Source organism: Ambystoma mexicanum, chromosome 5p (assembly GCF_040938575.1).
Source record: "Ambystoma mexicanum isolate Mex_15411 chromosome 5p, UKY_AmexF1_1, whole genome shotgun sequence".
Lineage (NCBI taxonomy): Eukaryota > Metazoa > Chordata > Amphibia > Caudata > Ambystomatidae > Ambystoma > Ambystoma mexicanum.
In genome coordinates, this window is record NC_090930.1 from 1261793905 (window position 1) to 1261805405 (window position 11501).

Below are 11501 nucleotides of genomic sequence, written 5' to 3' on the forward strand. Positions count from 1 at the left end.
TTGGGTGGTGTTTGTAAGTCAAACATTGTAAATGCTTAACATCTACTTCAAAATCGTTGTTGTAATTCCAAAAAAGGTCGCAATGCATTTTGTACATTTCTCAGAAAAATCTGATTGCCAGCATAAGTAAGATGGACTCCATCTCTGCGAAAAATGCATGTACTACAAAACATAATATTTTCATTGTGAAAAGAAGACATGCCAAAATCTCTTAGAAAGGCACAAACAGCCTTATTAACATTGCGCCTTGCTTTTTCCATTTGTGGACCAAATGAAGAAGAACAAAGCCACATTTGTCTCTGCACAATCCGTGAAAATATCACTTGAGAATTAGGAAACATGTCGATAACCTTCCTAAGTCCTTCTTTCATAGCAAATTGCAAAAGAAATTCAAGTCACATGTCCTAAACTGTTCCCTCCACAATGAATTACAATTATGTCTGGATGTTGCTCTGTCTCCAAAGTAGCACAGAGAGGTAGCAAGTCCAACCACTTCATTCCACGTACTCCATGCCAGTGTACTTCCACATGTGGGAATCCAAGATCTACAGCTACTCCACAGCTTTCTGCATGCACCTTCAACCAATGTATCCACGAATCTCCTAAAATCCAAACAATCTGTTTTCTGAAACACACAGCCATAGCTATCTTTTGTTCTCTCAGCAAAAATAGTATCTGAGAAAATCTCTCCTGGCACAACACACCCACCAAACTTTCCTGACCAATCCCTTTCAGTGCTTATTCTCATTTGCATGACTTCTGAACCCAAAAATCCCTGGATGTAACTCCTGATGTCCGCGAACTACCGCCATGTCCGCGGACATATCGTAACATGAACAGCCCTTCTACCATTTCCACTACACTCTCTCTGCCATTCCCTCATTGGATGTACCTCAAAAATCACATGGCCATGCACCAATCACATTCAAGACCTCTACATCTAACTGCATCATCATAGATCAGCACTACAAATGTACTCTGAATCTCTCTGAGTACAAGTGTCATATCATTGGCAAGCACCATCTACCAGAAATACTGTACAAGTCTTCAGGATTTCTACTTGCAGCTCCATGCATATCCATATGCATGAACACAAACTTCAGGTATGCATATTTTCTGTATAGTAGATAAACACATTTTCAAACAGACTTTTACCTTGTAAAATCTGTAAAATGAATTTACTGTACTTTTTTCAATTTCCTAAAATCAACTATCACTTATAAACCTTTATACTATTTACTTTCTTTATACACACACACTCAAATCATGTTAAACTAACATTTTTTAAATGAAATATATAGACTACATATATTCAAACAAAATTGCATGCAAACACAATCTATGTTTAAACCTTTATAAAAATACTTACACAATTTCATATTTTTTGTTTTTATGTATGTATTTACTTAATTACTTTAAATTAGACATGACATTGAGGCGCTATTACCTAGAACAGTTTACTTACAGAAATAGTGGTATTCACTAATATATTATAAATTTCACAAGACATAGTAAAGATACAGTTGGTCATTCAATACAATTTGTTCATTAAGAACATATCATATGTACTGAACTGATGCAATGTATCTTATGTAAATAAATTAGTTTAATGGTTTTACAGAAGGCACTGAGGATTTCAATTAAAAAAATCAATATCCAAATTAAAAACAGTGCTATATACAAACAAAGTTACTAATTTGAAGCTTTTACAATTGCAGTGAAGACCAGTTTCCTGAAAAGAAGCAGCCGAATTCGAAGAAGAAAGAAAAACTAAGAAGTTACCTGTTAATTTTTAAAAAAAGTAAGTAAAATATCACCATAATATTTGTATTATTAATCACATATATTATAACATTAATACAAGCTATTGTGGTTTCTAAAAATAGAGATTTTTTACCATTTTGTCTAAAAATGTCCATGTCTTAAACAGTGATTTACAGCCAGAATGGCCCACAAATTTCTATTTTTGGACACACAAATTACCCAACTGAACCACTACAATTTTCATATTATCGAACAAACAACTGTTTTAATTGTATACATTGGATTTACTATTTGTACTTTTCCACACCACTAGCTTACTTTTTTTTGTCATCTGAACCGAAGTTTAGTAACACATAAATTCAAGAATACCTATCCCTACTAGTTTTAGTTCCCAATGCACAATCACACACCATTACATACATCTTTATCATCTTACTCAAACACTCATGCACACAGCACACATACATTCCAGAACACCGCAACCCATATCTTCTTTATTTTTTTCAACAGACCCTAAAGAATGCCTACCAAAAGTCAAGTCCGTAGAAAGCAACGCAAAAGTAGAGCAAATGAAAATAAAGGTGTCCAACATAAGCATCCATCACTAGCAGAATTTGTAAAAAAAGTTGAAACAAAACAGCTAATACAATCATTTAGTGAAACACAAGAAGTTTCAAGTACAAAAACTTCGCTTCCTCTATCAAAATGTAAAACAAACCAAAAAACAATTAACAGAAAATCAGCTATCAGTACAGATAAAACCACTTCTTCAAATTTTAATATAGTGCAAAGTAAGCATACCAAGAAAAGTATTTTAGCCAAAATGTACCGTCACAAAGTCCTTCAAAATCTTATAAAAACAGGAGAGAAATCAGGTTCAAAGCTTAAAACCTATCGTAGGAAATTAATCTTAGAAGCATTGATGGACAGTGCAATTCTTCTCAAAAGAAATGTATTTATTTTACTGTTAAACAAAATGAAACCACTAACAAAACTAATAACTAAATTACAAAAAAGACTTCTCAATAAGTAAAATGTCAACAGAAAGAACTTCTTAAGTATCTTCAGAGGTGAATGGAATCACACTACAAGCACAGAACCATATTTTAATGAAGAAGCGTACAAACAAAAGCAAACAAATACAATTGCCATAAATAGCAGTGATCGAGGTTACGAAAAGGTGAATAATACCATAATGGAACAAGAAGTACTCCTTACAAAAATATGCCCTGAAAACCTAGAATTACCCCTCCATTCAACTGAATCAGAACGTCTAGTGTACAAATGGCCATGCATGTCAATGTGTAACATTCCCAAACAATGTTTCAAATCTTTACGCCAATTCCTCAATAAATGTGTAAAAAGCAAAGACAAAATCAAAATTAAATTACTGCAAAATATAGATACCTGTCCAGTGCGCAAGTACACAGGACTACAAGGACATTCATTGGCCTGCATTACAGGACCTACTTGTAAAACCACTTTCCATGATATCAAAAGGATATCAACACATCATTCAACTATAAGAAATCTAGTCTATAAACTGTACTATGCTAAAAGTCCTGCTTTAGCACTAGCAAAGTTAAATAACATCCTTCTACATGGTACAGCAAAAGACCTACTTGAAGAAATTCACTATATCCAGAAAAAATATTTTGGAAGTGAAAGCCATTTACAGAATGAAATAGCTTTAAACCAATTAAGCAACAATTCTACACATGGCAACCTTTTGCTAAACACATACAAAAAAGAAATACTAAAATTTAAAAGTACATCAGCTGAAGTACCAAACCATGTATGTGTATGTTGCCGTAGAATTTTTTATAAAAGTAACACAAAAACTGTGGACCTATCATACAAAATAGAAGACAATGAAGATTCTAAATGGTTTGAATTAGCTCTCTACCTTCTAGCAGAAAACAAATATGAAATAACTGAGCCCTTAATACTTTGCAGTTATTGCACTACAAAACTTGACAACAACCAAACTCCTTCACGTTCTATCACAAATAATTTGGAATTATACCCAGTACCAAAACCTCTACAACAACTTAATTTATATGAGAGCATCATAATTCAAACAGTACACCCATTTCAAGCAATAATATGCCTTCAACCAAAAACAGCAAAATTACCTCCCTCTGAATTGGTAAAATGCATTCGTGGAAAAGTAGTTTATTTACCATTAAATCTAAAAGAAAATGTGCATACTCTAGGAGTGCAACGTCCAATGCAGCAATCTTTAATTATATTAGTAAATGGAGTACCTACAAAAGACAAAAAAATATGGCAACAGCTGGTAGATTTATATAAAGTTAGACAAGCCTTCCAATATCTTAAAGAGAATAATGAATATTACAAAGAAATTAAAATTGAAGACAACTTGAAAGATACAACTGAAATAATTGAAGAAACACAAGAAGCTGGTCAATTTGAGCTACTAGATCCTGCTACAATATCAAATACTTTAGACCAGTATACAATTCATCCTTTGCACTGTAATGACACCGTACAAGATGTACTGGAAACCTACCAAATACGTCAAACAAAAGGATCGCCAATCAGTATATGGGAAAAAAGTATAGAAGCATGTGCTTTTCCTCTACTCTTTCCAAATGGCAAAGGAGGAAGATATGATGATAGACTAATTCAAATATCAGCTTCAGAATACCGCTCATTACGGATGTATTCTGAAGATCCCAGATTTAGACAAAATGTGGAATACATATTCCACCTACTCTTTGAAAGTGAACTAGCAACTTTATGTTACGGAGTTGCACACATATTAAAATCAGGATCACACTTTCAAAATATGACAGCTACACAATTATTAGAGAAAGTGCAACAAAAGGATGAGGTTTTACAATCAAATATTACAAATCTATTAGCAAATATGCGTGGTACTAAAGAGTACTGGTTTCGACGTCATGGAGATTTACGTTGTATGATCAGAAACCTTGGCCCACCCACTTGGTTTGTTACATTAAGTTGTGCAGAATATGCATGGGAAGATTTACATGATTTCCTACGCATATCAAATAAAAACAAAACAAACATAGATATTCTAACACCTGGAAAACTTTGTTCTTTGGATCCTGTTAATGTTTCAAGATATTTTCACCATCGCTGCATTGCTATGCTACATTTTATTTGTAATAAAACTGTTCCTTCCCTTGGAGAAGTGCAACACTTCTTTTAGAGAAAAGAATACCAAGCCAGAGGAGCACCACATATCCACATGTTTTTATGGATTAAAGATGCTCCTAAATTTGGTCAAGACAGTGATGCCACTGTTTTACAGTTTATTGAAAAATATGTCACTTGTCAAATTCCATCAGAAGCCACAAATAGTGATCTTTGTGCACAAATTTTACAATTTCAAAGACACAAATGTGGAAAATATTGTCGTCGCAAATACAAAAACAAAGGCAAATACTACACCAAATGCCGATTTGGTTTCCCTAGACCAGTTACAAATACAGGTCAAGTAAACAACATCATGTCTTCAGTTAGACATACTTTTAAAGGAAAGTCACCTAAAAATACATATAACATAAAAAGAAAAGAAGAAGAAAAATATATCAATGATTATAATGCAATCATTGCCCACTTATGGAATGCAAACATAGATGTGCAGTACATTGCAGACAATTCTACTGCAGTTGCACGATATGTCACAGCATACTTAACTAAAGCAGAAAAGACAGAGCTCCAAGACCTCTGGAATGACCCGTCATCAGATAAAACAGTATCTCAGAAATTATACAGCTTGGGCATAAAAATGCACACCCATAGAGAATTTGGATCTTATGAAGCAGCTGATCGTTTAACTGCTACTTCATTGTATGGTAAATCTGAAAATATAGTATGGCTAAGTCTTGGTCCAGCTAAATCTAGAAAAAGAGTTCTAAAATCATATGAAGATATAGAAACAATAGCCAAACATGATCCCAACAGCCAAGACATTTTAAAAAACAATTTATTGGACACATACTACCCAAACAGAAGTAATACTTTGGAAAACATGTGTCTATACCAAATAGCCCAAAACTACACATACAAAAATAATATGAAACCCGATGAAAAAAAAGGTAAATATAGAGTGACAGACTGTGAAGGCAGCTTAGTTAAACACACTAAACCAAATTTAATTAATCATATCAAATTGTCATTAAAGACTCCTCAGCATAAAGAAGTATATTACATGTCCCTGCTACAACTCTTCAAACCATGGAGAAAAGAACAATTACTAGATAACTATGACTCATATGAGGATGCTTTCAAAGCAAATGAAAGCACCTTAACTGATGTAAACTTTACACAGTACAAAACAATGTTGCACAATGAACAGCAACATGAAGAAGAACTGTAAGGATATTTGGCGTGTTACAGCACAGAGTACAGCACTACTGCACAGGTAGCAATTTTTTTTATCCAGCACCACCACATGGGTGCGGTGCATTGCTATATGTGTTACCAGATTAACATGGAAAGACAGGCTATTCAGTCAAAAACGATTTTAACATATAAGATGCAAATCTATTTTTACAGTTAAAAGCACACGTGCACATTCAAAAATGCACACTATTTTTCACCTGAAATGCCTATGGTGCAAGAGACACATTTGAAAATTAATAACTAACATTATTCATAACTAACCTGACTAATAAAACTGAATTTAACATAACCCACTAATAAAAATGTGTCTCCACTGCAGTAATAGGCCTACTCTGAAAGTGAACTTTTAAACGCACATTCATTTTTTTTTCTTTTTCTCTGCTGCTCTGTCCACATAACTTAGGAAGCCAAGGGCCCGAAGATACAGGAAATCAGTTGGTTACAAATGGTTACTGTAAAAAGGAGCCATTGTGTAGAGAGGGAGGATGGGGCATGATTCATTTCTGATTGGAGCAGCGTCATAGCAAGTATCATGCTAGAGGCAGTGATGAGGGTTTTTCTGGGGGGAGTTTGAGTAGAGAGGGAGAACAGTCGGGATTTGGAGAGCTGGGGGAATGACCTGTTTTCCTGGTTGGAGCATTTCTGATGAAAAAGCTGAGAGCTCCAGGCAATAACCCCGGTTTGAGAACGAAAGACGCTTGTTTTCACCGGGGTTAATCTTCAAGGGAGCCACATTCAGAAAGAGAACAGCTGAAGAAAACTCAGGCTGAACAGATAAGGTAATTACAGAAGTGTGGGGGCTGAGTGTGTACGAGAATATTCAGTCAGTGTAGGAAAGGAGATTCCTGTGCCTTAATCACATGTTAATGTTGCAAATTGAGTTCTTTTCTCCACCACTCTCTTTTCAGTGTATCACAGACAATGCTGTTACTGTGCTATTTTATTTATTTCTGTAAAGAGTGAGATCGTGTTTAAATGCAACTTTTATAATACAGAAAAATATTTGAAAGCAGACGGGTGGTGTGTTTTATATTTACCAATACAGTGCTGATGATGTGGGGAGATTTTTAAACAGTGCAATTGTCATTTTAAGACAGATGTGTGCATGATCATATTCAGTATGGACAGTTGTGAGTGACTGTTTGTAGCATAGCTCGTTGGAGGTACATGAGCCAACGGGAAGAGAGACTCTCTGGACATAGTTCCCTACCGTATATAAGGTAGAGGAAATTACCACAAAATTACCACATATAGCTCTCTGTCGTAAATAAGTCAGTGAGATCGCCCATGGTGGCACACTAACACTAACACTGAAAATGTGGTATTCCTGAAATGTAGGCCTGAGGTCTCTCTAGTGATTACACGAAAAATCTAAGCAAAGATAAGGGATCCTGGACATTGGGGCCACAAATAAAACAAGGGAATTATGCTCACCAAAATACCACCAACCACGCATACCAACCACGCATACCAAATATGCATGTCTGGGTGCTGAAATAATGCATGTCCACTGTATTATTGTTGTACATGGCCCAATCTGAATACAAGGAGTGATTGTTGCTAATTTATTTTTCGGCGGTAAGAAAATACCGTCAGGCCCCAAATCTCCACAAAATACCGTACATATTTATGGTGCGTTGGCTGAATGTTGCTTTACAGCTCATCTTTGTGAATGTGTTGGTCATCATCCTCGTCTTCTAGATCAGGCTCATCGGCCTCTTCCAAGTCTTCAAGATCATCATCGTCAGCAGCCGCTCCATCCTGTCCTCCACTTTCCAAGAACTTGGTGAAGCCTTCCAGGGTTCGCTCCCCGTTGTAATCAACGACCTTGTGCTCTTCTCCGGCTGGAAAGAACTTGAGCGTTGGAAAGCTGTGGATTTTTACGGCCTCAATTTCATTGGTTGTCGAGTCCATCTTGGCAATCACAATGTTCTCATGGTCCTTGTACTTCTCGCCCAGTTTATCCCAGATCGGCGCAATCTGCTTGCAGTGGCCACACCATGGAGCATAGAATTCAACGAACACATTCTTGGCTGCATCAAAAACCACTTCCTCAAAGTTTTTGCCGACGAGCACTTTGACAGGGTTCTTATCCCAATCATCGGAAACCTCCTGGCTCATCAGGTGTGGCTTCACTTTGCTCTCTAGGAACTGGTCACAGAACTCCTTTATCTTGTCAGTGCTCAGATCATCAGACTCTGGCTTGTACTTGGTCATCTCCTCCTCGAGAGTAATTAAGCGCATGGATGGGCATTCCTCCTTCTTGAGGCCAAAGATCTCAAGAATGCGCTGGTTATCGTTGTGGTCACTGTCGATGAAGATGAAGAGGATCTTTCCTTTGAAGTGCCCTGCAGCTTTCTTGAAGTTTTCGAGTTTGCCTTCATAATCTGTCACACTCTTCGGCAGGAACAGTAAAATGTGGGTCTTTATTTCTCCGCCGAAGATTTTGGGGGCAGTCTGCTCAGTGAACTCGATAACCAACGGCATCTGGTTGGACTTGATAAAGTTGATGATGTTCTCCTTGCTGATTTCTTCGTCAAAGGTGTTTCGCCCTTCATCAAACTTCTTAAAGAGCACAAGTACATCTTTCTCAATCTGGTATTTGGCAAATACAGCATCACTGGAAGCAATTGCACATGGAATATCATCCACTGCATCTGCCGCTTGAAGGAACGTCTTGGCCAAATCGGACTCCAAGTCCTTAATAAAACCAATCATTACAACATCCTGTGAGGACACAAACTTTTCAGCTGCTGCTTCGTCCTCCAGAGTTAAGGCAGCTGGGCCAGTGCGCTTCTTTAGCCAATTCACAAAGTTGGCTGCTTCCCGGCCAGCAGAGTACTCCTTGGCTGATGAGTCATCTCCATTCTTGAAGAACCTTATTGTTGGATATCCTCGAACCCCAAACTGCTGAGCCAAATCAGACTCCTCTGTGGCATCTACCTTGGCCAACCTGATATCCGAGTCCTCTGCCTTCAGTGCCGCAGCAGCCTTGGCATATTCTGGGGCAAGTGCCTTACAATGACCACACCAAGGAGCATAAAACTCCACCAGCAAGCCCGCGGTATACTTCTGCAACGCCTCGGGGAAGTTGGCCTTGGTCAACACTAGTACATCTTCCTCCTCCGGGATATCTGCCAGCACCAGCAGGCCCAGGAAGAGGCACGCGAGGGTGGGCACTAGGAGCCGGGCCATGACAGCTGCGAGTTCGGAGACTAGAAAGGGGTTGAAGTGAGCAACGGGCCACTTGCGCTGCTCGGGTCCTGGTGCAGGCCTGGAGTCGCTCGCGCCCGGACGTGGCAGTACACCGGCCCCTGCTGACATCAGTAAAGGAATACAGTGTAGGGGATCAGGTGTACAAGTTTCATTTTGGAAAAAGTAAACAGAAAAATTCTAAATTTCTAGCAGCCTGGCAGGGGCCATTTCGAATTATAGATAAGGTCTCTCCTGTAGTTTATAAAATTTTGAAAAATGAAGGTGAAACGGCAATAGAGCAGTTTGTCCATGTAAATCAAATCAAACCATGCCATCCCAGACATGAGATCAGGCAGCCTGAGCATGTAGAAACAGATAAAGTCCCTTGAACACAAAAAGAGAAAATAAATGGGTACAATCAGGAGGCAGTGACAAAGAACTTAAAAAGTTGATTGTTATAATGGCACATAAACACTGTAATATATGTAAAAATATATAATATAAAATAAATAAATAAATAAAAATATATAATGGAAGCTCATGGTTGGTGTGCAGAGAGAAAATGTATTAAATATTGAATGCTGTTTTATATGTGCTTGTTTTCTTTTAACTTGTGTTTAATTTCAGGAAAAAAAAAAAAAAACGAAGTATTTTTACCAAGCATGTTTTATTTTTGGCAAAAGGGTGAAGTTAGTATTGTGCTATGTACTTAATTTGTTTATTTTCTATTTGATTTAGAAAATTAACATTATTTGGTCGGAGGTTCCGGGATCAGAGCCCACGGGAGACGATGGAGTCCTGGAGCCCACGTGGACGGATTCCGGGAAAGCCCCAAAGAAGGGTGAAGACCAAAACTGCAAAGCGATCAGCATTGAAGATGATACCGATGATATGGTTAATGATGATGATATTTGGAGGGATCTTCAAGAATTCAGAAGCACAGGTTGTCATTGAACCTGGACCAGCATCTGGTATCGCGGTGGAAGAGGCACCAGGATTCATCATGAGTGATAGAAGGATGATTTTCCAAAATATATACATACCATTGAATCCTGAGATTTTGATTGAAAAACACTTGAACAATACCGGAATTAAGATTGAACAGACTAAAGAGTGGCTGGAAATAAGAAAAGAGGACACTAACCAGTCAATAAGAAATATATTAATGCAATTGGAAAAAACATTTGTGAATTCAGCAGACATTAAGAAGAAGAGAGGAAAGAGAGGTACGGTGATGCTCGCGATATCAATGGTAATGTCTATAGTTGGAGCCATAATAGGTACCACAATATCAACAGCCAATTCTATTTCGGTAGGAACACTGAGTACTAAAGCGCAACAACTGAGTATTGACCTAGAAATAATACAAAAAACATTAGATGGAATTAGAGGGGGACTGGATGAACAAGTAAGATTCATAAATGAAACTGCAATCATTCTAAATGAACAAGCGGATGTAATGCAACGGGCGACTAAAATAATACTTAAGCATGACAGAACTTTAAATGAAATATTGAACATAATGAGTCCTGTTGATAGACTATTAACGAATTATATGAGAGAAGTTCAAACTGCAGTTTCACAATTGATTCAAGGACATATCCCCTTGTATTTTGTTTCGCAGGATATTATTCGTCAAATGATAGAAAGATTGACCAGGAGGGAAATTGATATAATACAAGTAAAAATTGCATTCGAAATGGGTAATGCAATGCCGTTATATGTGGACTTGGAAAGACTAGAGATCGGATTTTTGCTATGCATCCCATTTGTAGCCCCTGAACTTATTTATCAAACGAAGTGGGTACACAACGTGGGATTTTGGCAAGAGGACAAATTTATTAAGATTAAGACTCCAGAAGTGGTGGCATTTCAGTCATGGGAACCTGAAGTTTATTTAATACCAAGCCTGGAAACATGTGTAAAATTTAAAGAACAAAATTATATGTGTCCAGGTAAACCGTTTTTCCTGATGCCACAGATGCTATTTGTGGTTTGAAATCTGACCCAAGTATATCAGAGGGATGTGAAGTGATTATTAGCAATATGGGGAGTGAAGAAATGGCACAGGCTAAGATGGTCAGAGGTAAATGGTTGATCAGCACCTGTTTAAAGAACATGACGGTAGTACATTTAAACCATGG

General features: G+C 37.3%; 1 pseudogene; it reads right to left on the reverse strand.

The window, feature by feature from the left end:
• Positions 1 to 7798: 7798 nt before the first annotated feature.
• On the reverse strand, positions 7799 to 9476 carry LOC138481520 (protein disulfide-isomerase pseudogene; annotated as a pseudogene).
• Between the last annotated feature and the right edge of the window lie 2025 nt (positions 9477 to 11501).